Below are 25,346 nucleotides of genomic sequence, written 5' to 3'. Positions count from 1 at the left end.
TTTATGTGGATATTGCGTATGTTTTTTAAATGATTTCAAGTGTTTTTCAGGTGTTTTTGCAAGTATTTCAGATGCATGTTTCAAGTGTTTCATCTGTCTTTAGACGTATATTGCAAGTGTTGCATCTAAATATTTTAAAAGTAGATCGGATGTTGCAGCTCCCTCCTCGCTTTCTGCTATCTCGCCTCAGTGTCTCCTTTTCCTCTCGGCGCCAGGTTAGGCATCCGCCGCCTCCTCCCTCTCTTCTCGATGCTGGTGACGTTTAGGGTGGCGTAGGCCCCACATGGGTGCGTGAAAACGGCGCGGAAAAATGATTGTAGGAGCGGCTATCCGGACGCCCTGTCCATGGACATCCGGGCACCAGCAAACCCACATTTGACACGGTAAATATACTTTTTTTTTTCATTTCTTGATGACACGTGGACCAAGTTTGGGCTACGATACAAACTGATTTTTACCAATTCACCCTATGAGAAATGGGCCATTAAACCCAAAGCAACGCCACTCTAGTGGGCCCTGGCCCGCCCGTCTAGTAAGCGGCCGCCGCCCTTGCGTCAGAAATTCTAGCCAACGCGAGTACGCGACGCGGCGGTCGGCGGCGACCGACAAGGAGAGAGAGAGAGAGGCAGGCGGGGGTGTGCACATGGAGGAGTCTCCAAGGCGGCTCCGGCACCAAGCTTGCTTTCGCTGTGCCTGGACGCGGTCGCTGCTCGTCTCATCAGCGACAACGCTGGCGCAGGCGGAGGCGTGGGCCGAACTGGTTGTGCAGGAGGGTGCAGCGGCGGCGGCGGTCTCGGCGGGTTCTCGGAAGATGACGGAGGGGAGGCAGACGAGGACCGCCTGCAACCGGAGGAGGTGGCGGAGGGGCTTCCCTGGGAGCTTCTCCATCGGCTGGCGTCCCGGTTCCCGCCTGTCGCACTCGAGTCACTCCATCACGCCGCCCATGCCCGGTACCCTTCCCCTCTCCCTTTCTCTACCAATTCGTAAACATCAAAAGAACGCCCATTCCTGTGCCCGTTTACCTTCTATTGCTATTCCAATTTCCACATCATCTGTTGTTTCCTCTGAGAAAATCGTGCATCTTCATAAAGGAAGAGCTAGATGTTATGCTCATAATTTCTCGTTCCAGGTGCTGCTCTTCTGCTAAAACTACTTCTGGACTTGGAGTGCAAGATGGAGACAGACGTGGGGTGAAACGTTCAAGGTTTTGCAAGCATTTATTTATGCAAAGAAAAACATGTTTTTGGCGTACTGTGTTAACAGTACTGCAATGCAATGGGCTGAAGACAATAATCGGCAGCACCAGCATTTGTTTCAATACCTGACCTGACATATATGATACTGCTCTCAGGTGTGAAGATTTCAACACCACTTGGCAATTATTGTTCAAACTTCGCTGGCCCCTTGGTGGTAACGCTGGACATAATAACTTGGTCACTGTGGACTGGCAGCAAAAGTATTGGGAAAAGCATTTACAGGAGTACGCAATCAGTGGTTTGTGATTGAGTTTTATGAATGAAATGCTTTAACCCCTTAAACACAAATTAGCAATCCTTTTTTTTTCCCTCCACAGGTGCTTGGATGAAGCTGCAGAGTGTGCCTTTCTTCCTGCTTTTTGTGGGGGTATTGGTGAGCTGAGTATATCAGGTTAGTATCCTGTATTCCTTCATGACATGTCTACCATATTGTCATTCATTTGTTACCAACTTCATTGCTTGGTTAACTGAGTAATTGCCCTCTTAGTTTTAGAAAGTAAACTGAATTATTTTAAAAATATCTTTAGCTAATACCCATTTACTGTTGAAATGAATACTGTTTTTAGTTTCGTTTAGTATTGGTAGAACTGACATTAGTTACTAGATATTATCTTTACCTAAAAAAATGTGATAGCCCATTTACTGCTGCAATGACCTTTCTGTCTTTGTTCATGATTGAGCAGCTAAAATCGCAAATTCCATCTACCAGAGCAAGGACACATCTCAACAGCATTCAAGATTAGCATATCAATGCAGCAAATTTGGTTGCTACGTGAGGTGCTAGCATACGACGATTATTTTACATATGCATTTCTTTTTTGACTGAACACTTTTTATCTTTTCATACAACACTTGCAATTATGAATCTTCAATTAATTAAAAAGACACGTGACATGATTGAGGACTCTCTGATATATGATAATATGGTTATGCAATTTTATATGTCCTACAGTGTTGATGTAACAATGAATTTATGTTGGAGTTTCTTTGTTGGTTGTATTGTTATCTGTGATGCTCGGATACGTTGATATGGATACTAGCACGCGTGTGATGAGCCTTGCTAGGGGTGGTGGTGGTGGAGGTGTAAGGACAGGGGGAGGGAGAGGTGGCGGCGGCTAGGACAGGGGAGGGGGGCGGCACAGGGAGAGGGAGAGGGAGGCGCAGGGAGAGAGGGAGAGGGATATAGGGGAGAGCAATTGCTCTATTCTTGCTTAAGATCCAAACGGTTACATGACCCTTATATTTATAGTCCCTAGAGAACTTGACTCCCAAGCAAATTAGAGGTAGAGTCCTTATAAATTTGGACACTCCTTTCCTAAACAAACCAATCCTTATTTCCTAAACAAACTCTATTTCTTTTTATTCTCAACCTTATCTAAATCTATCTCTATTTTCCATTTATTCCGGACTCCTTTGAGTGGGAGGGGTCCGGTGGCACCGCGGAGGTCGCCTCCCCCTGGTCGCACGCGCCCCAGGCGACGCTGTGGGCCAGGGCATGACCGGCCAGGGCCCTCCTCTGGGTCTCACTTGGCCCGGCTCGGGGGCCCATATTTAGGTCCGTGACATCGTGATACAGCGATACTCTGGTATGCCATTTCTCCAAAAAGACAGATACGGGGATACACTAATACATAAGAAATACATATAAAATTTAAAGGCGCCAAAGTTTACGCAGACTGTTAGAATAGGCACCCTAATGGGCTGGCCTTGGGCCTAGCGCCTAGCCTGTTAGGTGTCGTAGAACCGACCAATTTATAAGAGTACAAGTACAAAGGCAGCCTGTAAGCGGTCGCATTGTCATACTTGAACCCATATAAACCCGGTAGTCCGTCGAGTACCACGACGGGTCTCGATAAGCGATTTACAACAACCAAGATCGTACATGATTCAACATACATGTCACATATTACATAAAGTTTACAGATACATTTCCATCATCAGAGTATGAAACAAAGTTATTACAAACTAAGTTTAATGGATAAAAACGGAAGCAAATTAAGTTTGAAAGTAGCATTTGTCAACGTAGTTTGATACAGTACCAACATACGATCACAGTCCACAAAAGCATGTAGAGGGAGTAATAAAGAAGCCTACCCAAGGCTTACTCCGCATCCACAGCGGGATAGAAGCAACTCTTGCAATAACCATGATACACAGTGCCATCTGCAACAATGGGAAATAAAACCCTGAGTATGAGAAGGTACTCAGCTAGACTTACCCATCATAAACCATAAATAAACTGACTCCAAGGATCATGCAACGCTGTATAAGTGGATGTAGCTCGACAACATTTTGCATCAAAAGCAATTAACTAAATTATACAATTATAATTCTGTTATCAAGTAAATTATGACTATCCATCTCTAAATTAGCAACTATCCTGTGCCAAACATGTGGTATATCATTTTAATAGCATACAATAGTAACCATAGCAGTTATTGTAATTCCATGTTCATTCGAACCATCATGTTCCATAATACAGTTACTACGATGCTAGAGCTAGCCAAGTTTCTCACTATCCGGGAGAGACGGTGATTCGAATCGATTTCAATCAGCTAGGAATTTATTCCTAACACAAACCCAGGCAGACCCAATCAACGGTCACCTTAGGTCACCATTGGTACAACTCAGGTCCACATTTCGCGGGTTCGTACCATGCCGCACAATCGGGGGACACCAAATGCTAGGACGTTCAGGCCTAGCCTGCCCTTGGGCTCAGTCTGTTTCCCTACAAGGAGCGCACAATAGAACAGGACCCGGCCTGAGTTGAGCTACTCGGCTTCGTGGTCGGAACGAGTTATCCGGCCACCTAAGTAATAGGCATGCGTTCAATCTTGTTAGAAGTTCCAACAACGGTACGGTCCTTTATTGGCACAGATGGAATGACATGATTCAACCTACACATAGACTCCGTCCGGCCTCGATTTATATTACCCCATGGTTCTTTTCCACGATAGCAAATATAGTCAACCGTGCTTCGGTATCCATCTATATCTCGTAGGTGATAGGAAATCACCCGACTTCTACTGATCTAAGCATGGCTAAGCATATATTCGATCCTAGACCTACATAGGGTTAAAGGTGTATATATCTAGACAAGGAATTTATATGCATCAAGTGGTTCCAATCAACTCTTATAACCTAATGCATCAATCATAAGGACTTGAATAATATTTTGTAAAATACTGGGAGACTTAGAATGCTCCGGGGCTTACCTTTCAGAAAGGAAGTGGGGCGGTGATCAGGGCACTCCGGAAGCTCTTCTAGGTTCTACTCCTCTTCTTTGGGAGCTGCGGCTTGAGGAATCTCCTGATGACCCCCTTCCTCTCCTTCGTCGAACTCCAGCAACGTTATCTCTTTCATCGATCCTAGATGCATGAGTGTGACATGAGATAGTGCGAATGTATACATGCCGACAAGTATAGTATGACGCTATATGAAGAATGCATTCTTGTAAATATTCTTAATAGCATGTTGTTAAAGTAATAACAAGTGTTTCACATTTACTGAGTATGTGCATATCTTTTCTTAATTACTAAATCAAACACTTCAACAATTCATTTACTACACTACAAAACAGCAGCTACTCGTTTTACTCATAACTAGAGTTCTACTTGTCCAAATGCTGTGATCTTGGACTTTCTGGAAAGCTTATAAAATTTTCTACAGCTCTTATTTAATCACCAAAAGCTAATTCACAATTTAACTTAACCAAAACAGACAATCAATCCAGTTCTATCCAGAATTTCCAAAGAGCAAGCATTTTGGAATACTAACTTTAAACAGCTGTAACTCCTAAACTATTTGGTCTATTGCTCTAAAATTTTAACACAAGATACATGAAGAAGTTATCTACAATTTTGTTATTAACAAGTTTTACAGTAGAGACCATTATCTATATGAAATCATCTATGCAATCAAAACTACACATGCAGTCTTGTATTCGAATGATAAAGCGATAATTAGTCATTTGTATACAATCAATGGCTTCTAAATTTTTACCACTGACATCAACAGTTACTATGCATCATAAGAAGCATAGAAAATATCATGCTTAATCACAATCTAATTATTTCAATGCCTTTGATATTTTAATTAAGGAATTAGGGTAAATAATAAACATATACCAAATGTGCATCATAAATTCTCAAAAAAATATAGTGCCTTACTAATTCTACCAATAGACTACGGTAAACGTTTCATGCCATTTTACCAAGTAAAACAACCTATGCAAAAATGACAAGGCAAAAAGGCTTATAATAGCATAAATAGAAAACCCTAGTGAAAAGTGTCAAGTAATAGATTTTATATTTTTCTTAGCATTTATATGTTACTAGGACAACCTCCAAAAAATTTCATGAATATTGGATTCATAAATAATTTATTAAAATTCATATAAGGATTACCTAATTATAAAAGGAAAATCTATAACTACAAATCCATACACGCACTGACCATCAAATTTTTACCAGGGCTTATACTTGTCAAGAATAGCTCACCACATAAATTTCATAATTTTTGGAGCACAGAAACTCTAGATATAAAATAAACAAGTTTACATACATTTAAAAACACATTTCAAGTTTCATTTTAAATCCTCCAAAAATTCTACTACAAGTATCAATATTATATTTTTCCTAAATACTACACTTCCTAAGGAACACTACAAAATTTAGTTCACAATTTTTGAATCTACACAGCTCAACTTATTTATTTTCAAAGATGCGCATAAAAACATGAATAAATGGACTAGCTTCTATGCTACTGTCACTGACAACGGTGGCCCACTGGTCAGTCGGCCCACTAGTCAGTGAGACAAAACAGAGTAGGCGGCGCTGCTCGACACTGGTTGGCCACGGTTCATCGTCGGCAAGCTTTCTGGCGAAGCCAAGGGCACCAACACGATCTACTAAGCAAACCGCATCGGATGGTCTAGGTGGTGGCCGTGCAGGTGTGGCGGAGCGGGCTCGTCGCCGGCCATGGTGGCACGGCGGCGCTGCTCTACGGTGTGCCATCCATCTCCGGCCATGGCGAAGCCAGGCGAAGTGCTCTATAGAACCACGACGACCCTACGACTATGACTAAGCGACCTAGGCGGCTGGAGGTGCTCCGACAAAGCACGGCCACGGCAGCGGCCATGGCGGCACTCCGGTGAGGGCGTACCCGTGACAGCGCAAAGCAAAAAGCGGCTCACCTAGGGCACAAATGAGGGCGCTGCAAGGTGGAAACGGTGGAGAAGGGTGAGGCGGAGCTGCGAGCGTGGCCGATTGGAGAATGGGGCGGCGGTAAGCGCTGGCGAGCTCGGCGGAGCAGCTGCGATGGCAGTGGCGACGGTGGTTGCTGCAGTGGCTGCGCCGAGGCGAAGGAGGAGACCAAAAACGAAATGGAGAGTGCGGGGCAGTGTGAGCGAGCACGGGGCTTGATGTAGTGCTCTCTGGCCCATCGTGGCCGCGCTGGGTAGGGCGTCGACGACGCGCGGACATCCCCGCGTCCATGCGGCGCGTAAGCTCTACGACTGTCGGCCACTGATGCTGATGGATTCAGTTCATCAGTGTTCGCAATGGTAAGCCTGACAGCGTGGTTAGGTGACGCTCGTTCTCCTAAACCACGAAGCAAAATCGAAAACAATCTAAATCAAACTTGTAGCTCTATATACCAGCTTCAATTATTCTTAAAGGATTATGCTCTAACTCTCTACCGAGACCGAGTAAAATCATCCCCAAAGTCAGTTCGTCAGACTGTCCAAGCATCCAGACTTAGAAATATTTGCTAAGTGTTGGAAACAGTGCATTGTTGATTTTTGTGAGCTCCAAAAGACTAAGCTATGCACCTTATCACCTCATGACCCAAAAATAAAAGTTGTTCCCCATCTCAAATACTACAACTTTGCTTTAGTGATTACCTACATGCAAGGTCTCTAGCATATGATTCAAATTTGGTCAAACATGCTTCATTCAAAAGATGACTTGTACTTGAACTATGACCTAGTGACCCATTTAGCCCTAGCCATGAATACCAAAGTTGTTCATCATGATCTTCTAAACATGTTTAAGCTATTTGTAAGGTCACACACTCATTTCATGCATTGGTCACACATAGGGCTATCTAGGTCAACACATATAACATCACTTAAGTACTTGATCATGAAAGGTGACCTTCATGAACAATGTTCCATTTATTAACCTTAGTGTAGCTAATGTGTTTTAGTGACTCACATAAACCATTTACATGTATTCACTCATGATCATATGCATATACACATGGGAACATGAAATAACAAGCAATGTTGCAAATGTTTCAAACACATGTTTCAATTGTAAAAGCTTAAATATGAATGTTTGATGCTCATGCTTATGCAATGCAAGTCAATTTATGCAAGGCTAACACCTAGGGTGTTACAGCCCCTCCCCCTTATAAAAATATCGTCCCGAGATTTGCAAGACCTACCATTCTTGGAAAAAGGCGAGATAAACCTCTCATAAATAATCCTCTCGTTCCCACGTAGCATCTTGCTCATTGTGATTGTTCCAGACCACCTTATATAACTTAATGATCTTACTCCGTGTTACTCTTTCCATCTCTTCTAATACTCGGACTGGCTTTTCTTCATAAGTCAAATCCGATTGAAGCTTCATGTTGGTGGGTGCAATAGCTTCTTCCGGTACATGAAGACATTTCTTCAACTGAGAAACATGGAAGACATCAAATATTGCACTCATCTCTGGTGGAAGTTGTAACTTATAAGCAACATTTCCTTTCCGTTCTATAATCTGGTATGGCCCTACATATCTAGGCGCAAGCTTCTTTTTCATTCCAAATCTCTTCACCCCTTTCATGGGTGATACTTTCAAGTATACATAGTCACCTACTTCAAAAGTCAGTGGTCTTCTTTTATCAGCATAACTCTTTTGTCTCGATTGAGCTGCCTTCATATGCTGTTGGATAATACACACTTGCTCTTCAGCTTCATTGACAAAGTCAATACCAAAGTATCTCCTTTCACCGGGCTCAATCCAATTCAACGGAGTTCTACATTTTCTGCCCTACAAGGCATCAAACGGAGTCATTTGATGCTTGCTTGATAACTGTTGTTGTAGGAGAACTTAGCTAAAGGTAACCATTTCTCCCACGAACCCTTGGAAGATATAATGCAAGCTCTTAGCAAATCTTCTAAGATTTGGTTCACTCGCTCTGTCTGTCCGGAAGTCTATGGATGGTATGCCAAACTTCTGATTAGCTTAGTTCCTAAAGCCTGGCATAAGTGTTCCTAGAAACGAGCTATAAACTGTGGTCCTTGATCTGAGATTATGGTCCTGGGTACTCCATTATAACTCAGTGTACTTCTCCACGTGATATGTTGTGTGAACCGGTATAAAATGTGCTGACTTGGTGAGACGATCTACAATAACCCATATTGAATCGTGACCTTGCGGTGTCATTGGAAGGCCTATGATAAAGTCCATACTAATTTCTTCCCATTTCCAACCTGGAACAGGCAATGGCTGGAGTAATCCGGTAGATTTCATATGAACAGCTTTTACTCTGCTGCAGTTGTCGCACCTAGCGACATAGGCTGCGATCTCTTTCTTCATCTTAGTCCACCAAAAATGGGTTTTTAAATCTTGGTACATTTTGCTACTACCCGGATGGATAGACAATTTGGACGAATGAGCTTCATCTAAAATTTGGTTTCTAAGCTCACGGTCTTTTGGTACCACAAGTCGGTCCTCAAACCATAGTACACCCTTTTCGTCTAATCTGAAATGCTTGGTTTCTTGCTCTTGCATTTTTCTTTTGATGTGACTTATACCTACATCTGTCTGTTGCAGTTCTATGATTTTGCTCTCAAGTGAACAACTGATCGTGATATTGTGTAGTACAACAGGATGTAACAAATTGAAGCCATCTTCTAACAATGCTTCCACAGAGTTACAATGAGATTTTCGATTGAGTGCATCGGCTACAACATTGGCTTTCCTAGGATGGTAATGCACTTTCAAATTATAGTCCTTAATCAGTTCTAGCCATCTTCGTTGTCTCATGTTCAGCTCTGGTTGGGTAAAGATATACTTGAGACTTTTGTGGTCAGTATATATATGACATACATTGCCCAACAAGTAATGTCTCCATATCTTTAATGCATGAACAATTGCTGTAAGTTCCAAATCATGTGTAGGGTAGTTGACTTCATGTTTTCTCAACTACCGAGAAGCATATGCAATAACTCTTCCTTCTTGCATAAGCACACACCCCAAACATATTCCTGATGCATCACAAAATACATCGAAAGGCTTCTCAATGTCGGGTTGTGCTAAGACAGGCGCTATAGTTAACAGAGTTATGAGGGTGTGAAAAGCTGCTTCACATTCTAGTGTCCATTTGTACTTCTCATCTTTCTAAAGTAGTCTGGTCATGGGCTTAGCTATCTTTAAGAAATCTGGAATGAAACGACGATAATATCCTGCTAACCCTAGAAAACTCTGAACTTCATGAACCGAAGTCGGGGCCTTCCAATCCATGACCTCCTATACTTTTGATGGGTCTACAGAGATTCCATCTCTTGATAAGATATGACCTAAGAAAGGTACTTTGCTCAACCAAAATTTACACTTGCTAAATTTTGCATATAGCTTATGCTCCCTCAATCTGGATAGAACAATCCTCAGATGTTCTATAGGATCTGACTCATTCTCCGAACAAATCAATATATCATCGATAAACACGACCACGAACTTGTCGAGCTCGGGCATGAATACCGAATTCATCAGGTACATGAAGTACGTAGGAGCATTTGTTAGTCCAAAAGACATAACCAAATACTCATATAAGCCGTACCGAGTGGAGAATGCGGTTTTAGGTATGTCCTCTAGCCTAATCTTTATCTGATAATAGCCTGATCTCAAGTCAATCTTGGATAATACCTTTGCCTTTGTCAACTGATTGAACAAGATGTTGATGCGAGGCAATGGGTATTTGTTTTTAATAGTCACAGCATTGAGTGGTCTGTAATCTACACACATTCTCAGTGACTTGTCCTTCTTTTTCACAAACAATGCTGGACATCCCCAGGGAGATGAACTAGGTTGAATTAGACCTTTGTCTAATAGATCCTGTAACTGGATTTTAAGTTCTGCTAACTTATTTGGTGGCATTCTATACGGCCTTCCTGAGATAGGTGCCGTACCTGGCACTAACTCAATCTTAAATTCCACATCCCTATCAGGTGGTAAACCTGGTAACTCCTCTAGAAATACATCTGAAAACTCACAAACCACGGGGATATCACAAAGGGTAGTGGTTTGGATAACACAAGCTAAATGTTGGAGTTCAAAATTTTGGGAGAGTGATACTAGAAAAGCATCCCCTCCCTTGGGTTCTCTCAACATAACAGTACGAGTGCTAGTGTCAATGAGAGCATCATGATCCTTCATCCAATTCATGCCTAAGATTACACTTATTGATAACCCGGGCAATATTATCAAATCCGTTATGTACTCCCTCCCTTGTATAGAGATGAGCACATTTTTTACTATCTTATTTGTAGAAATAGTAGCCCCCGCTGAACTTATATTATAACCACCCTTGCTTACTTCAATTATTTTCTAATCATGTCTAGATGCAAATGCTTGACTCATAAATGAATGAGAAGCTCCTGAATCAAATAAAACAATAGTGGGATGCTTGTTGACAAGAAACATACCAGTCGTGACAACTTCTCCTACGGGCACTTCCTCAATAGCAGTATAGTGCACGTATCCCGGACGTGCCCTTGTGTTCGCCTGCCTCTGATTGTTCTGATTCTAATTGCCATTCTTCTTTGGGTGGGGGCATTATTTGGCCCAATGCCCCACTTGATTGCAGTTGAAACAGGGTTGATTACTCCTAAGTCCTGTGGAGCTTCCCTGACCGCCATTTCCTTTGGGTAAGGCAATAGTGAATGTCTTACGGAACGCTTTCTGAGGCCTGCTGTTCTAAGCTTTTGGTGGTGGAGGCCTAAACTTGGGTGCAGGTGGATGGAACTGTGGCCTAGCTGTTATAGAAGCTCTAGACTATGAAGATCCGGAGGCACCTGCCTCGAATGCCCTTTTACGACCCTTAGCTACCACATGCATGTTATTGTGGTTTTTCTGGGTCAAAGCATCACTAATAAACTCGTTGTAAGTGGTGCACTTGGAAGTGGCCATGGTCTTCATCAGTTTTGTGTCCAGACCCCGCTTGAAGCTCTCTATCTTCTTCTCGGTATCCACAAAACATGGAGCATACCTAGACAGGTTGTTGAATGCATGCATATATTCTGTGAGGGTCTTTGTCCCCTGTGTGAGCCTCATAAATTCAGTCGCCTTCATGCACATTAGGCCTAGGGGAATGTGATGTCCCCGAAAAGTCAACTTGAACTGCTCCCATGTTACTCGCGTATTAGCAGGTAGAGAGGACAAGAAATGTGTCCACCAAATCCCTGCCGGTCCCTGCAACTAATGGGACGCATACTCAGTCTTCAGGTGCTCGGTGACTCTTAGCAGACGAAACTTCTGCTCAATGGTGTTGATCCACTCATCCGCCTATAGTGGTTCCTCTGCCACCTTGAAGATAGGAGGCTTTGTATCCAGAAATTCCTTAAATGTACTGTGCTGATTTGGCTCGGACCCTTGTTGCTGTGGGTGGCCACGAGCGGTGTTCTACGCGATGAGGCGCAGAGCTTCCTCCATTGTCCTTTGACTTCCTATGAATTGGGCAAAGAACTCCTAAGCAGACGGCGGTGGCGGTGGTGGTAAGTCATCGTCATTGCCATCATGGCTGCTACTAGCTCCTACACGGGTGTGCGTCATCTGTGAGGTTACAACAATAAGTGATTATTGGACAATGTCAAGAGATTGCAGATGAATTTATAATCATGCCAAACTGAAATTACTGGAGACAATCTCAAATTCATACAATAAAATAGAGGCATAATAATTCATTCTCGCAACATGACACCACCAATTTGATCACTTATTGGACTCATAGCACGTTAATATTCACATCATGATCTCTAATAAATCAATTGGCATTTGCATTAGCGTTTAACCAAATATGCGATAGTCATGCAAATAACAATATTACATGATAGTTCAATCCCCAACACCAAATTCAAACTACAGGTCCATTACATAACCAACGATGATACATTAAGCACTTCTACTAAGTACTAAGCAATTTAATCCTCATCATGATCACTATCGAGGTCAGAGATAGGATCATCTCCTTCCTCAGGCTCCACTTCTTCCTCTTCCTTGTCTTCCTCCATATTTGGACCATCTTCTTCCCCATCAAGGATTGGGTTCAGCTGGTTGTTCAAATAGTGCACTTCATGCTAAAGGTTCATCACTTGAAGTTGAGCCTGTGCAAGCTGCTGACGTAAGCCCCTTTCAGCACGGTCCTGCGCGTTACTCATGTCGCGGTGCCGATCCCTTTCTATCCTTATTGCAGCGGCACGGTTTTCTGCTGCATCTCGCTGGTGTCTAGCTATGGACACCTCAGCACGGGTGGCCTCCAACTGCTCCCGTAGTCCTGCAAGTAACGCTTGATCATTAGCACTTGCTTCTTGGGCTGCTGCTCTCTGCTGATCCACTTGCTCTATTTGGGCATGGAGAGTGCCCAAAGCTGCATAGGCTTGGTCAGATTCCCATCGGGCTTTACTTGCGGCTTTCTTTTGCTTGCGCACACACTTCTTAAGCTTGCGTTGTGCGGCTTTAGCTCTCATGAGCTTGTCCATGCAAGTGGTGTATGATTCCTGCCAGAAATCCCTGGTGTCCTGGCATGCACAAAACATCTTCATCACCGCAAACATGGCACTCATAGCGGGGTTAGAGTTGTTTGCCCGCTCATCCCGATCTCAGATCAATGCATTTTGGTTGCGTTGTTCCCATATTGTGGTGGATGGATCTACCCAAGGAAACATACTCGATGCACTACCGGTAAGTGCATCCCCATGCTGCTAGCAGATTTGACTCAAAACCTCAAAGGCCACTACTTGGGCAGCCTCCCAAGGAGTTTCCCTTCCGATTCTGCCTTCCACTCTTGCCAGAAGGGTGCTTGGGTGTGGGCTGGTATAGTTAGCCGCACCTCGTACCATGGCTGTCCTTCCAAGTACTCTTCATTCCAATGATAAAGGGGCGGTTCATGGTACCCCGCAAAGTGCATAACTCTCCACAGTAGTGTAGGTGTTCCAAAAACCATCAGGAAATTCTCACATCCAGTTGGTGCTGCCATCTGTACCATCAACATGTACAATTTTGTGTGAGATAAGGCCATAATGGATAAGAGTTACATAACCGAGTAAGAAGTTTATAAGGGGAGGAACAATGTAATTATTTGAATAATAATTATCATAATGCATGCTCGTTCCGTACGTCCTCACAAGCTTAGGGAAAAATTATCTCTCACAACATATACGGTGGCATACATATGTTCTCTCATATATAGCGTAACTAGTCGAGCTACACGTTTCGTTGTTAGTGTACCTGCATAAAAGTTTCATTTCAGCCCATCCCGTAATTAAATATGCAGAATGTAAATCTAAATACTTCCATATATGTATAGCCATACATATACTTCCGTATCAAAGCTACCCGATAACAGTTTATACCCATAATTAAATACGCACCATATACACATGCAAGCATGCATACATAGCCGTACCAAAGTTAACTCTCCCCGACCGCGTGCTCACATCTTGCGGTCATACCACTCATCAACTTACCTTGGCGTAGAGGCATTTGATCCATACATTACCATTCAAATGAATGGCATCCATACAATAGCACGTCGTATGGACGACGAAAGTAAAACCCTCTATGTTAGTACTTAAATAGCCACCTAATAGTCCTTAATTTGGGCATGAGGAAAGTGATCACTGGTACACTTTAGATTTCAAATACCTATTTATATAGCTATCAGTTGCTAGAAAGGGTTTTGGAAAACAAAAACTTTTGTTTTAAATACACATATGACAATTAACGTTGAATCTTGCTCTAATGCCAGCTGTCGCAGAACCGACCAATTTATAAGAGTACAAGTACAATGGCAGCCCGCAAGCGGTCGCACTGTCATACTTGAACCCATATAAACCCGGTAGTCCGTCGAGTACCACGACGGGTCTCGATAAATGATTTACAACAATCAAGATCGTACATGATTCAACATACATGTCACATATTACATAAAGTTCCCAGATACATTTCCATCATCAGAGTATGAAACAAAGTTATTACAAACCAAGTTTAATGGATAAAAACGGAAGCAAATTAAGTTTAAAAGTAGCATTTGCCAACGTAGTTTGATACAGTGCCAACATACGATCACAGTCCACAAAAGCATGTAGAGGGATTAATAAAGAAGCCTGCCCAAGGCTTACTCCTCATCCATAGCGGGATAGAAGCAACTCTTGCAATAACCATGATACACAGTGCCATCTGTAACAATGGGAAATAAAACCCTGAGTACGAGAAGGTACTCAGCTAGACTTACCCGTCATAAACCATAAATAAACTGACTCCAAGGATCATGCAAGGCTGTATAAGTGGATATAGCTTGACAACATTTTGCATAAAAAAACAATTAACTAAATTATATAATTATAATTCTGTTATCAAGTTAATTATGACTATCCATCTCTAAATTAGCAACTATCATGTGCTAAACATGTGGTATATCATTTTAATAGCATACAATAGTAACCATAGTAGGTATTGTAATTCTATGTTCATTCGAACCATCATGTTCCATAATACAGTTACTATGATGCTGGAGCTAGCCAAGTTTCTCACTTTCCGGGAGAGACGGCGATTCGAATCGATTTCAACCAGCTAGGAATTTATTCCAAACACAAACTCTGGCAGACCCGATCAACGGTCACCTTAGGTCACCTTTGGTACAACTCAGGTCCACATTTCATGGGTTCGTACCGCGCCGCACAATCGGGGACACCAAATGCTAGGACGTTCAGGCCTAGCCTGCCCTTGGTCTCAGTCTGGCTCCTTGCAAGGAGAGCACAACAGAACGGGGCCTGGCCTAAGTTGAGCTACTCGGCTTCGCGGTCGGAATGAGTTATCCGGCCAGCTAAGTGATAGGCATGCGTTCAATCTTGTCAGAAGTTCCAACAACGGTACGGTCCTTGATCGGCATAGACAGAATCACATGAGTCAACCTACACATAGACTTCGCCCGGCCTCGATTTATATTACCCCATGGTTCTTTTCCACGATAGCAAATATAGCCATTCGTGCTTCCGTATCCACCTATATCTCGTAGGTGACAGAAAATCACCCGACTTCTACCGGTCTAAGCATGGCTAAGCATATATTCGATCCTAGACCTACATAGGGTTAAAGGTGTATATATCTGGACAAGGAATTTATATGCATCAAGCGGTTCCAATCAACTCTTATAACCTAATGCATCAATCATAAGGACTTGAGTAATATTTTGTAAAATACTGGAAGACTTAGAATGCTCCGGGGCTTGCCTTTCAGAAAGGAAGTGGGGCGGTGATCAGGGCACTCCAGAAGCTCTTCTAGGTTCTAATCCTCTTCTTTGGGAGCTGCAGCTTGAGAAATCTCCTGCCGGTCCCCTTCCTCTCCTTCGTCGAACTCCAGCAACGTTATCTCTTTCGTCGATCCTAGATGCATGAGTGTGACATGAGATAGTGCGAATGTATACATGCCGACAAGTATAATATGATGCTATATGAAGAATGCATTCTTGTAAATATTCTTAACAGCATGTTGTTAAAGTAATAACAAGTATTTCACATTTTACTGAGTATGTGCATATCTTTTCTTAATTACTAAATCAAACACTTCAACAATTCATTTACTACACTACAAAACAGCAGGTACTCGTTTTACTCATAACTTGAGTTCTACTTGTCCAAATACTGTGATCTTGGACTTTCTGGAAAGCTTATAAAATTGTCTACAGCTCCTATTTAATCACCAAAAGTTAATTCACACTTTAACTTAACCAAAACAGACAATCAATCCAGTGCTGTCCAGAATTTCCAGAGAGCAAGCATTTTGGAATACTAACTTTAAACAGCTCTAAAATTTTAACACAAGATACATGAAGAAGTTATCTATAATTTTGTTATTAACAAGTTTTACAGTAGAGACCATTATCTATATGAAATCATCTATGCGATCAAAACTACACATGCAATCTTGTATTCGAATGATAAAGCGATAATTAGTCATTTGTATACAATCAATGGCTTCTAAATTTTTACCACTAACATCAACAGTTACTATGCATCATAAGAAGCATAGAAAACATCATGCTTAATCACAATCTAATTATTTCAATGCCTTTGATATTTTAATTAAGGAATTAGGGTAAATAATAAACATATATCAAATGTGCATCACAAATTCTCAAAAAATTACAGTGCCTTACTAATGCTACCAATAGACTACTGTAAACGTTTCATGCCATTTTACCAAGTAAAACATCCTATGCAAAAATGATAAGGCAAAAAGGCTTATAATAGCATAAATAGAAAACCCTAATGAAAATGTCAAGGAACAGATTTTATATTTTTCTTAGCATCTATATGTTACTAGGACAACCTCCAACAAATTTCATGAATATTGGATTCATAAATAATTTATCAAAATTCATACAATGATTACCTAATTATAAAAGGAAAATCTATAACTACAAATCCATACATGCACTGACCCTCAAATTTTTACCAGGGCTTATACTTGTCAAGAATAGCTCACCACATAAATTTCATAATTTTTGGAGCAAAGAAACTCTAGATATAAAATAAACAAGTTTACATACATTTAAAAACACATTTCAAGTTTTATTTTAAATCCTCCAAAAATTCTACTACAAGTGTCAATATTTTATTTTTCCTAAACACTACACTTCCTAAGGAACACTACAAAATTTAGTTCACAATTTTTGAATCTACACAGCTCAACTTATCTATTTTAAAAATGCACATAAAAACATGAATAAATGGATTTGCTTCTGTGCTACTGTCACTAACAACGGGGGTCCACTGGTCAGTCGGCCCACCAGTCAGTGAGACAAAGCAGAGCAGGCGGCGCTGCTCAACGCTGGTTGGCCACGGTTCATCGCCGGCGAGCTTTCCGGCGAAGCCAAGGGCACCAACACGATCTACTAAGCAAACCGCGTCGAATGGTCTAGGTGGTGGCCATGCAGGTGTGGTGGAGCGGGCTCGTTGCCGGCCATGGCGGCACGGTGGCGTTGCTCTACGATGTGCCGGCCGTCTCCGGCCATGGCGAAGCCAGGCGAAGTGTTCTATAGAACCACGGCGACCCTACGACTGTGACTATGCGACCTATGCGGATGCAGGTGCTCCGACGAAGCACGGCCACGGCAGCGGCCATGGCGGCACTCCAGCGAGGGCGTACCCACGACGACGCAAAGAGAAAAGCGGCTCACCTAGGGCACAAATGAGGGCGCTGCAAGGTGGAAACGGTGGAGAAGGGTGAAGCGGAGCTGCGAGCGTGGCCAATTGGAGAATGGGGCGGCGGTGAGCGCTGGCGAGCTCAGCGGAGCAGCTGCGACGGCAGTGGCGACGGCGACTGCTGCGGTGGCTGCGCTGAGGCGAAGGAGGAGACCGAAAATGAAATGGAGAGCGCGGGGTAGTGCGGGCGAGCGCGGGGCTTGATATAGTGCTCTCTGGCCTGTCGTGGCCACGCTGGGTAGGGCGCCGGCGACGCGTGGCGATCCCCGCGTCCACGCGGCGCGCAAGCTCTGCGACTGTCGGACACTGACGCCGGTGGATTCAGTTTGTCAGTGTTTGCAATGCTAAGCCTGACAACGTGGTTAGGTGACGCTCGTTCTCCTAAACCGTGAAGCAAAATCGAAAACAATCTAAATCAAACTTGTAGCTCTATGTACCAGCTTCAATTGTTCTTAAAGGATTATGCTCCAACTCTCAACCGAGACCGAGTTAAATCATCCCCAAAGTCAGCTCGTCAGACTGTCCAAGCATCCAGACTTAGAAATATTTGTTAAGTGTTGAAAATAGTGCATTGTTGATTTTTGTGAGCTCCAAAAGACTAAGCTATGAACCTTATCACCTCATGACCCAAAAATAAAAGTTGTTCCCCATCTCAAAAACTACAACTTTGCTTTAGTGATTACCTACATGCAAGGTCTCTAGCATATGATTCAAACTTGGTCAAACATGCTTCATTCAAAAGATGACTTGTACTTGAACTATGACCTAGTGACCCATTTAGCCCTAGCCATGAATACCAAAGTTGTTCATCATGATCTTCTAAACATGTTTAAGCTATTTGTAAGGTCACACACTCATTTCATGCATTGGTCACACATAGGGCTATCTAGGTCAACACATATAACATCACTTAAGTACTTGATCATGAAAGGTGACCTTCATGAACAATGTTCCATTTGTTAACCTAAGTGTAGCTAATGTGTTTTAGTGACTCACATAAACCATTTACATGTATTCACTCATGATCATATGCATATACACATGGGAACATAAAATAACAAGCAATGTTGCAAATGTTTCAAACACATGTTTCAATTGTAAAAGCTTAAATATGAATGCTTGATGCTCATGCTCATGCAATGCAAGTCAATTTATGCAAGGCTAACACCTAGGGTGTGACATTAGGCTGGCTGCCTTAGGGGTTAAGATAGATAGATTACATTGATAAGGCAAGGATCACCGTTGATTGGGTGTTTCTATAAACCCTATTGATCCTTGCCTATATATTGTACCCTGTACTGCTGCTAATCTATCAATCAATTCCTGAGACCTATTCGCTCTCATGGTATCAGCCACCTAGGTTTAGGTCTCCTCTTCCGCTACCCACTCCACGCGCGCCGGCCCCTCACCCCTTCGCGCGCCAGTACCCACCGTGCTGCGCCACCATGCCCTGCACCCCTCCAGCAACCCCCAGGGCTAGGGACGATATGGCCGCCTCCTCTGCCACCATCCAGGCAGACGCCGTCGCCCAATGCCTCGCCGTGGAGAAGACCAACGAGGCTACCGCCACTGCTCAGCGTCTCGAGCGTGAGTGTCAGGCTGTGCATGATGCTGCCCTAGCATGCGCCCTACAGGCCGAGCAGGAGGCCATAGCCACGCTAAGGATCGCAACGCCGCCGCCCAGCACGCTAGCGAGGCACTGGCACGCGCTGCCAAGGAGCGGGCGGCTGCTGCTACCGCCGTTGCTCCGGAACCCTCTGGCGCCACACCTGGAGGCACTTCAGCGCCGCCACCTGATCTTTGGGCTACCATGCTGCATCACGAGGCCGTTGCCCTTTTGCAGCTCCATGCTCAGGCTGTTGCGGTCAGCAACATCTGGAACCACGTCACTACCATCCTCGTCTCGATTCCAGTAACTTCAACCGCTGGCGCGATCAGTTCCTTCTCATCCTCGGCAAGTTCTCCCTCCAGGATCATGTTCGAGAGGAACCTCCAGCCCCAATTCCTCCTGATTGGGCCCAGATAGACTGCGTCGTCAAGTCCTGGATCATCGCCACGCTCACCAACGATCTTGGCGAGATCATCTCCGCCCAGGGCTCCACCGCTCGGCATGCCTGGCTCACCGTCGAGTCGTAGTTCCTTGGCAACCGCGAGGCTCGCTCCATCCACCTCGAGACGCGGTTTTGCAACTTCGTCCAGGGCGACCTCTCCGTCACCGACTACTGCCGCAAGCTGAAAAAGATGGCCGATGATCTCACGGCCCTTGGCGAGGTCGTCACCGACCGCACGCTCGTCCTCAACGTGATCCGCGGCCTCAACGAGCGCTTCAGCCACGTTGGGATGCTCCTTCGTCGCGCTCGACCATTCCCCACCTTCCTGGAGGCTCATGACGACCTCATCCTCGAGGAACTCACCACGGAGACCCGCAAGGACGCACCTGCCACTGCGCTCGCCGCCTCCACCACTCCCAGTCCTGCCCCTGCGTCCTCCGGCACGAGCGCTGGTGGGAACTCCAAGCCGCCTAACAACCGTCGCAGCAAGCGCGGCGGTGGCGGCAAAGGCAATAGCGGCGGTGGCCCTCCTGGACAGGGGTCACGCCCCACTGGTTGGCATCTTTCATGAAATATAATCCTTAAAGTCTTGGATATTCATTCATGCCTTGTATGGATACCTATGTATTCACGTCAATCCATGTGTTGGAGTGGTTTGGTGGGCATCCAAACAAGCCCTTAGTGTTGACATTGGACCATGTTCTGTTACAACCAAGAAATTTCAAGAGCCACCTTTGAGCATCAAACCATCCATCTCCTACAATACTCACACCTTTAGAGCTCCAAGTTGCCTTGATGCGCTGCAGCATTCTCTCAACATGTGTGTTTTCTTGCACAAGGAGAGTTGTCCTCAGCTTGCTGCAGCTTGGAGGGACATCCTCCAGTTGGACGATTTGTAGCAAACATTCTAGGTATTAGTTCACCAAGCTGGCTAGGACTTCTACATCGAAGCTAGATTCAATAGCTGAAACACTACCTCTTCCTCAACTTCTCATTGGCCTCTGTTGGAAGTGGAGTATCTCTAGGAACAGTCCTACCAGCAACAACATTGGGATGGAAAATTTTGAATTAGTGCACAAGGAGACTGAGAAGGAGAAGGTAAGGACCAAAGTGAGAAAAGGAGATGACTCACCGTAGATGGGGAAGGAGGCAAGGAGCAGCCATCGCTGGTAGCGTGGAGACAGAAGTGGCGACATGGTCCATAGGGAAGAGGCACATGCAGGAAATTGGAGGTAGCCGGGTAGAGGTAGAGGTGGTGGCTGTGGACACAGCTACACAGATCTATGGTGAGCGTCAAGGTAGCATGACTGTGCGTACGAGGTGGCTGCATCTGTGCTGGCGGCTGCAGAGGCAGCTGCATCTGTGGTGCAGATGGGAATCAGAGGGCGACAGAGCTGCACGGAGGGTTTTGTACGAAGGGAACAAGTGGTAATAAGGTTGATGGAATCACCAAAGTATCGGTCGGGTGTCCTAGGAGTATTGGGTCTTTTTGTACGATTTCAAAATTGATTTAATTTCCGATACGTCTAGGATATGTATCTGGCCATATCCGTGGAGTATCAGTATCGGATACGGTATTGATATCTGTACGTGAGTTTTGCAAAGTATCCGCACTTCATAGTTTGTTATTCGCTTGTAGTTCTTCAGATCAATGTTGCCCCTTATTTTTCAGGTGCTTGAGACTGCAAGGTGTTCTTTGCACTGCAGAAACTTATGTAAGTGCTAAACTACTGATGCACTGTATAGTAGCTTAGAGCTCTTTGCATTTATACTCTATTTTATTTTATATAGCTGATGTTGTGAGTTTGTTGTGTTGTGCTCTGGTCTATGCATCCATGTTCTCATTTTGCCAAATGGAAGTATCTATATCATCTGTGCAACTATCTTTACACATGGTTCCTGAATACGTTTATTATCCATGCATTACATATCTATTGCAGTACAATGAATCCTTTTTATGATGTTCATATGATTGTACGTTGACTGCTGGGTATGCTGTCTCTCAGGACTTGTTGCAACAATGCAAGCTGGAAAGGTTAATGTTCATAAGAATTATATCAGACCCAGAGGTAATCTTAAGCCTGTGATAGTACCTTTAATTTTGCATACCATAGCTTCTGAACAATATGATGATCATATTCTGGAATTAGCTGAAAGCATAGAGATGCTCACCATTTCAGTTTTGCATGTGCACAATAGTTCTCATAAACTCTATGAACAACTAATAATTTTCCAGGTGTATTTTTGCATGTGCTGTCTAAGTTTGAAAACTAAAACAAGCTCATATTGTTAGTCATTAACTTGTGTCGGTAAAAGTATACAACCATTCTGAATGATCTTCAGTTGTCCATGTGTTGTACTGCTGTTTTTAGTGGCTTGATAGTCAGCAATGGTTCATTGGGGTTTTAAGTTTCTTCTGAATTTTCATTGACAGGTTAATGGTGCATGTTTGCTTCTGAGCTGGCATGCAGAGACATTGCTTTCTCTTGAATTCATCCACTGTCAGCTTTATCCTACTGTCATGGATAAGATTTGCAGGTGTGTGCCAGAAGGGATCTCAAAGTGATGGAATCCAACGATTTAGTATTAAATCGTCACAAATCTGTGAAACCAAGCCTCTGACCATCTCTTCTGGTCTATTAAACTTTTTGTCATCTGGCAAGTAAGCTGCATGCCATTTGATATTCATACAACAACAACAACAAAGCCTTTAAGTCCCAAACAAGTTGGGGTAGGCTAGAGTTGAAACCCAGCAGAAGCAATCAACTGAACCGTATTTTTAGTTTATTTATTCTATAGCAGCTTCCCATTAGTATTAATCCTGGGGCATTGACCATTTATGTGTTTCGGAGTTGTTTTCCTTAGAGTGAAATGCACCGTGGGTCATTAAACTTTTCTTGCATTCTCATTTGGGTCCATGGACTCTCAAAGTGATCATCTGAGTCATTCAACTTTTCAAGTGGTTTATTATAAGTTCACTCTAGGTCCAATCGTGGACCTGAATTCACACTTTGAATGAACTACATGAAAAGTTGAAATACCCAGATTATCACTTTAAGAATTCGTGGACCCATACGAGAATGTGGAAAAAGTTTAGTGACCCCATGGTGAATTTCACTCTTTTACTTATCTGCATTTGGTATATCAATACTTGATAGTCAATTGCAATGTGAGACATTTAACACCGTTCAAACCTTACAATTGTTCAGGTCGTTGCACCTGCTGTCACTTAATGATACTAAGATGCAGTCATCATTTGCTCAGATGATTATTCACACTCTCCTTGAGTCATCATGTGGTTTACACACTCTTGAGATATTAGAAAACAATGTGGGTTGACATGAAAAAAAAATTGTTCTTTATATCCTTTTACATGAAGGGCGGGCTTGGTGCAAGCGGTAGAGTCTGATTGCCTGTGACCGGAAGGTCCCGGGTTCGAGTCACGGTCTCCTCGCATTGCACAAGCAAGGGTAAGGCTTGCCACTGACATCCTTCCCCAGACCCCGCATAGAGCGGGAGCTCTCTGCCCTGGGTACGCCCTTTATATCCTTTTACATATTTTCTACCTGTTAAATTGGTTGTTTCTTCTAGATCGCAGGCTGGCTTTCAAATGTGAACAAAAGTTCTACAAACTCATTAGCGCTGAAATCAGATATTTTTATGAACTCCCTGTCCACTCTTAACCTGAGGTATTAATTTGTATGTACACCTAGCTTTTCAAGAAACTTCTGTAGCAGGTTATTTTCAGAATTTCTGATGGCCTAATTGTGTGCTTCACATTTCTTGTTTCTCATAATTCCAGGGAAAATAATTTGCAAAAGGATGATGTTGTAGATCTTCACAAAATTCTAATAAAATTTCCTAACTTAAGAGATTTAGATATAAGTGGCAATCCAATCATGGATGAAGGTATCAGGTACTGGCTAATATAACAGAATATCCATCTGTATTCTGTAACGATCAATACAGGGCGAGAATTGTTTTTTCATGTCTTTGTTCAGTTGCCTCTAGCTCGATTGCACAAGCACAGTACTTCTAAATATTTGTGATAAACTGTTGCCTCAGTCAAGCTGTGTATTGTTGATTTACTGAAGCACTCATCAGTTGCAGTTAACTTGCAGATCATTGATCCCTTTCATTTTGTGGTCTATTCAGAATGAAGATCCACTTTTGAGATTAACAGTCGAGAACTGTGAGTTGTCTAGTATTGGTGTGATTTTACTTCTGGAGTGCCTAACAACTGTCAAGCAACCCCTTGATGTGCTATCTATAGCTGACAATCATTTAGGGAGGCGAGTTGTATCTCTTTTCATGCATTTTGTCCTGTTTTATTAACTTGTGTCAACATATTAATTGAAATGCGCTTGCTTGCATTTGCAGTTCCGTGGCAGCTGCATTGGCCAAATTCTTGGGTTCACATGCAAGGGCGTTAAATGCTGCAGATATTGGCTTAGGAACATTAGGTTTCCAAATACTTGAGGAAGCATTACCAATGGAGGTAGCTCTTTCCCACATCAACATCAGGTAGAACCAAGCACTGCTACTTACCATAGATATCAGTTTCCTCACTAGCTTTATTTATATTTTGCAGTAAGAATCCCGGCAGGATCAGAGCAGCATATTTTATTTCCAGATTAATATGGCGAGCGCCAAACCTTGTCTCAGTCAATGCAGCAGCGAACCTTTTACCAGCTGAATCATTGGAAGTCATCTGTAACTCCTTGAAGCAAAGGACTTGTAAGAAATAAATGCTATACCGAATTCACCTTTACTTAACTGCATTAGGCAAATCCATATATATAGGGATGAAGACGGATAGGATAAAAATGGACATGTACGGATACAAATATGGGTAGTTGTTTTTTCTCAGATTCGGAGTTGGATAAGGACTCGAATTCAGGATTGGATACAAGATAGTGTTGGGTGCGTCAGATATTGATACCCATTCCATATATGTGTTGATATCCAACATTAAGTATTCGAATTCGAACATGGTATGGGTTTGGAAGGTTCGGATTTAATGATTTAAATATGGGTTATCCATTTAGTATTTGAACCCCTTTCGGACGGACGCCGTCCTGTTTTATTTTTTATTTTTTGAGGGGAGCATTCCGTCCCGTTTTCAATCCTACATACAGGCACCAGATGATAGAGATTGGCTGATAACTTCGGGTCTTTCCTTGTTTCAGGTAATGTGGAGCGAGTGGACCTGACTGGCAACATGCATTTGTCAAGCAATATTTTTCCTGCTTTCCTAGAATTCAAGAAGCATGGAAAGCCAATTTTGGTAGTCCCATCAAACTTGAGCACTTGTGCTCCATACGATGATGACCCGTGACTATTATGTACCAGACACTCCGTAGTGCTGCTCATATCACTTCAGATGTTAGTGATGTATTTGTTGTGTCATCTGGGCAGACTGTAGTCAGTGGGTCATGCTTTGTTGGAATGAATTGTCAGTCTGCTGGTTGGGTCCGTTTGGTCTGGCGGTGGTGTTGCTCCAAGTTTAACAGAAAGTGGCCACTTTTTTAAAAGGTAAATGATTCCATTCGTTATAACCGA

The 25,346-nt window shown here is 43.2% G+C and overlaps 1 pseudogene; it reads left to right on the top strand.

The window, feature by feature from the left end:
- Positions 1 to 345: 345 nt before the first annotated feature.
- Positions 346 to 25,122, top strand: LOC136507411 (uncharacterized; annotated as a pseudogene).
- The last annotated feature ends 224 nt before the right edge of the window (positions 25,123 to 25,346 follow it).

The sequence above is a fragment of the Miscanthus floridulus genome, chromosome 15 (genome assembly GCF_019320115.1).
Source record: "Miscanthus floridulus cultivar M001 chromosome 15, ASM1932011v1, whole genome shotgun sequence".
In the NCBI taxonomy this organism is placed as follows: Eukaryota; Viridiplantae; Streptophyta; class Magnoliopsida; order Poales; family Poaceae; genus Miscanthus; species Miscanthus floridulus.
Note: the sequence above shows the minus strand (reverse complement) of the source record. Positions and strands in the feature narration are given on the sequence as shown.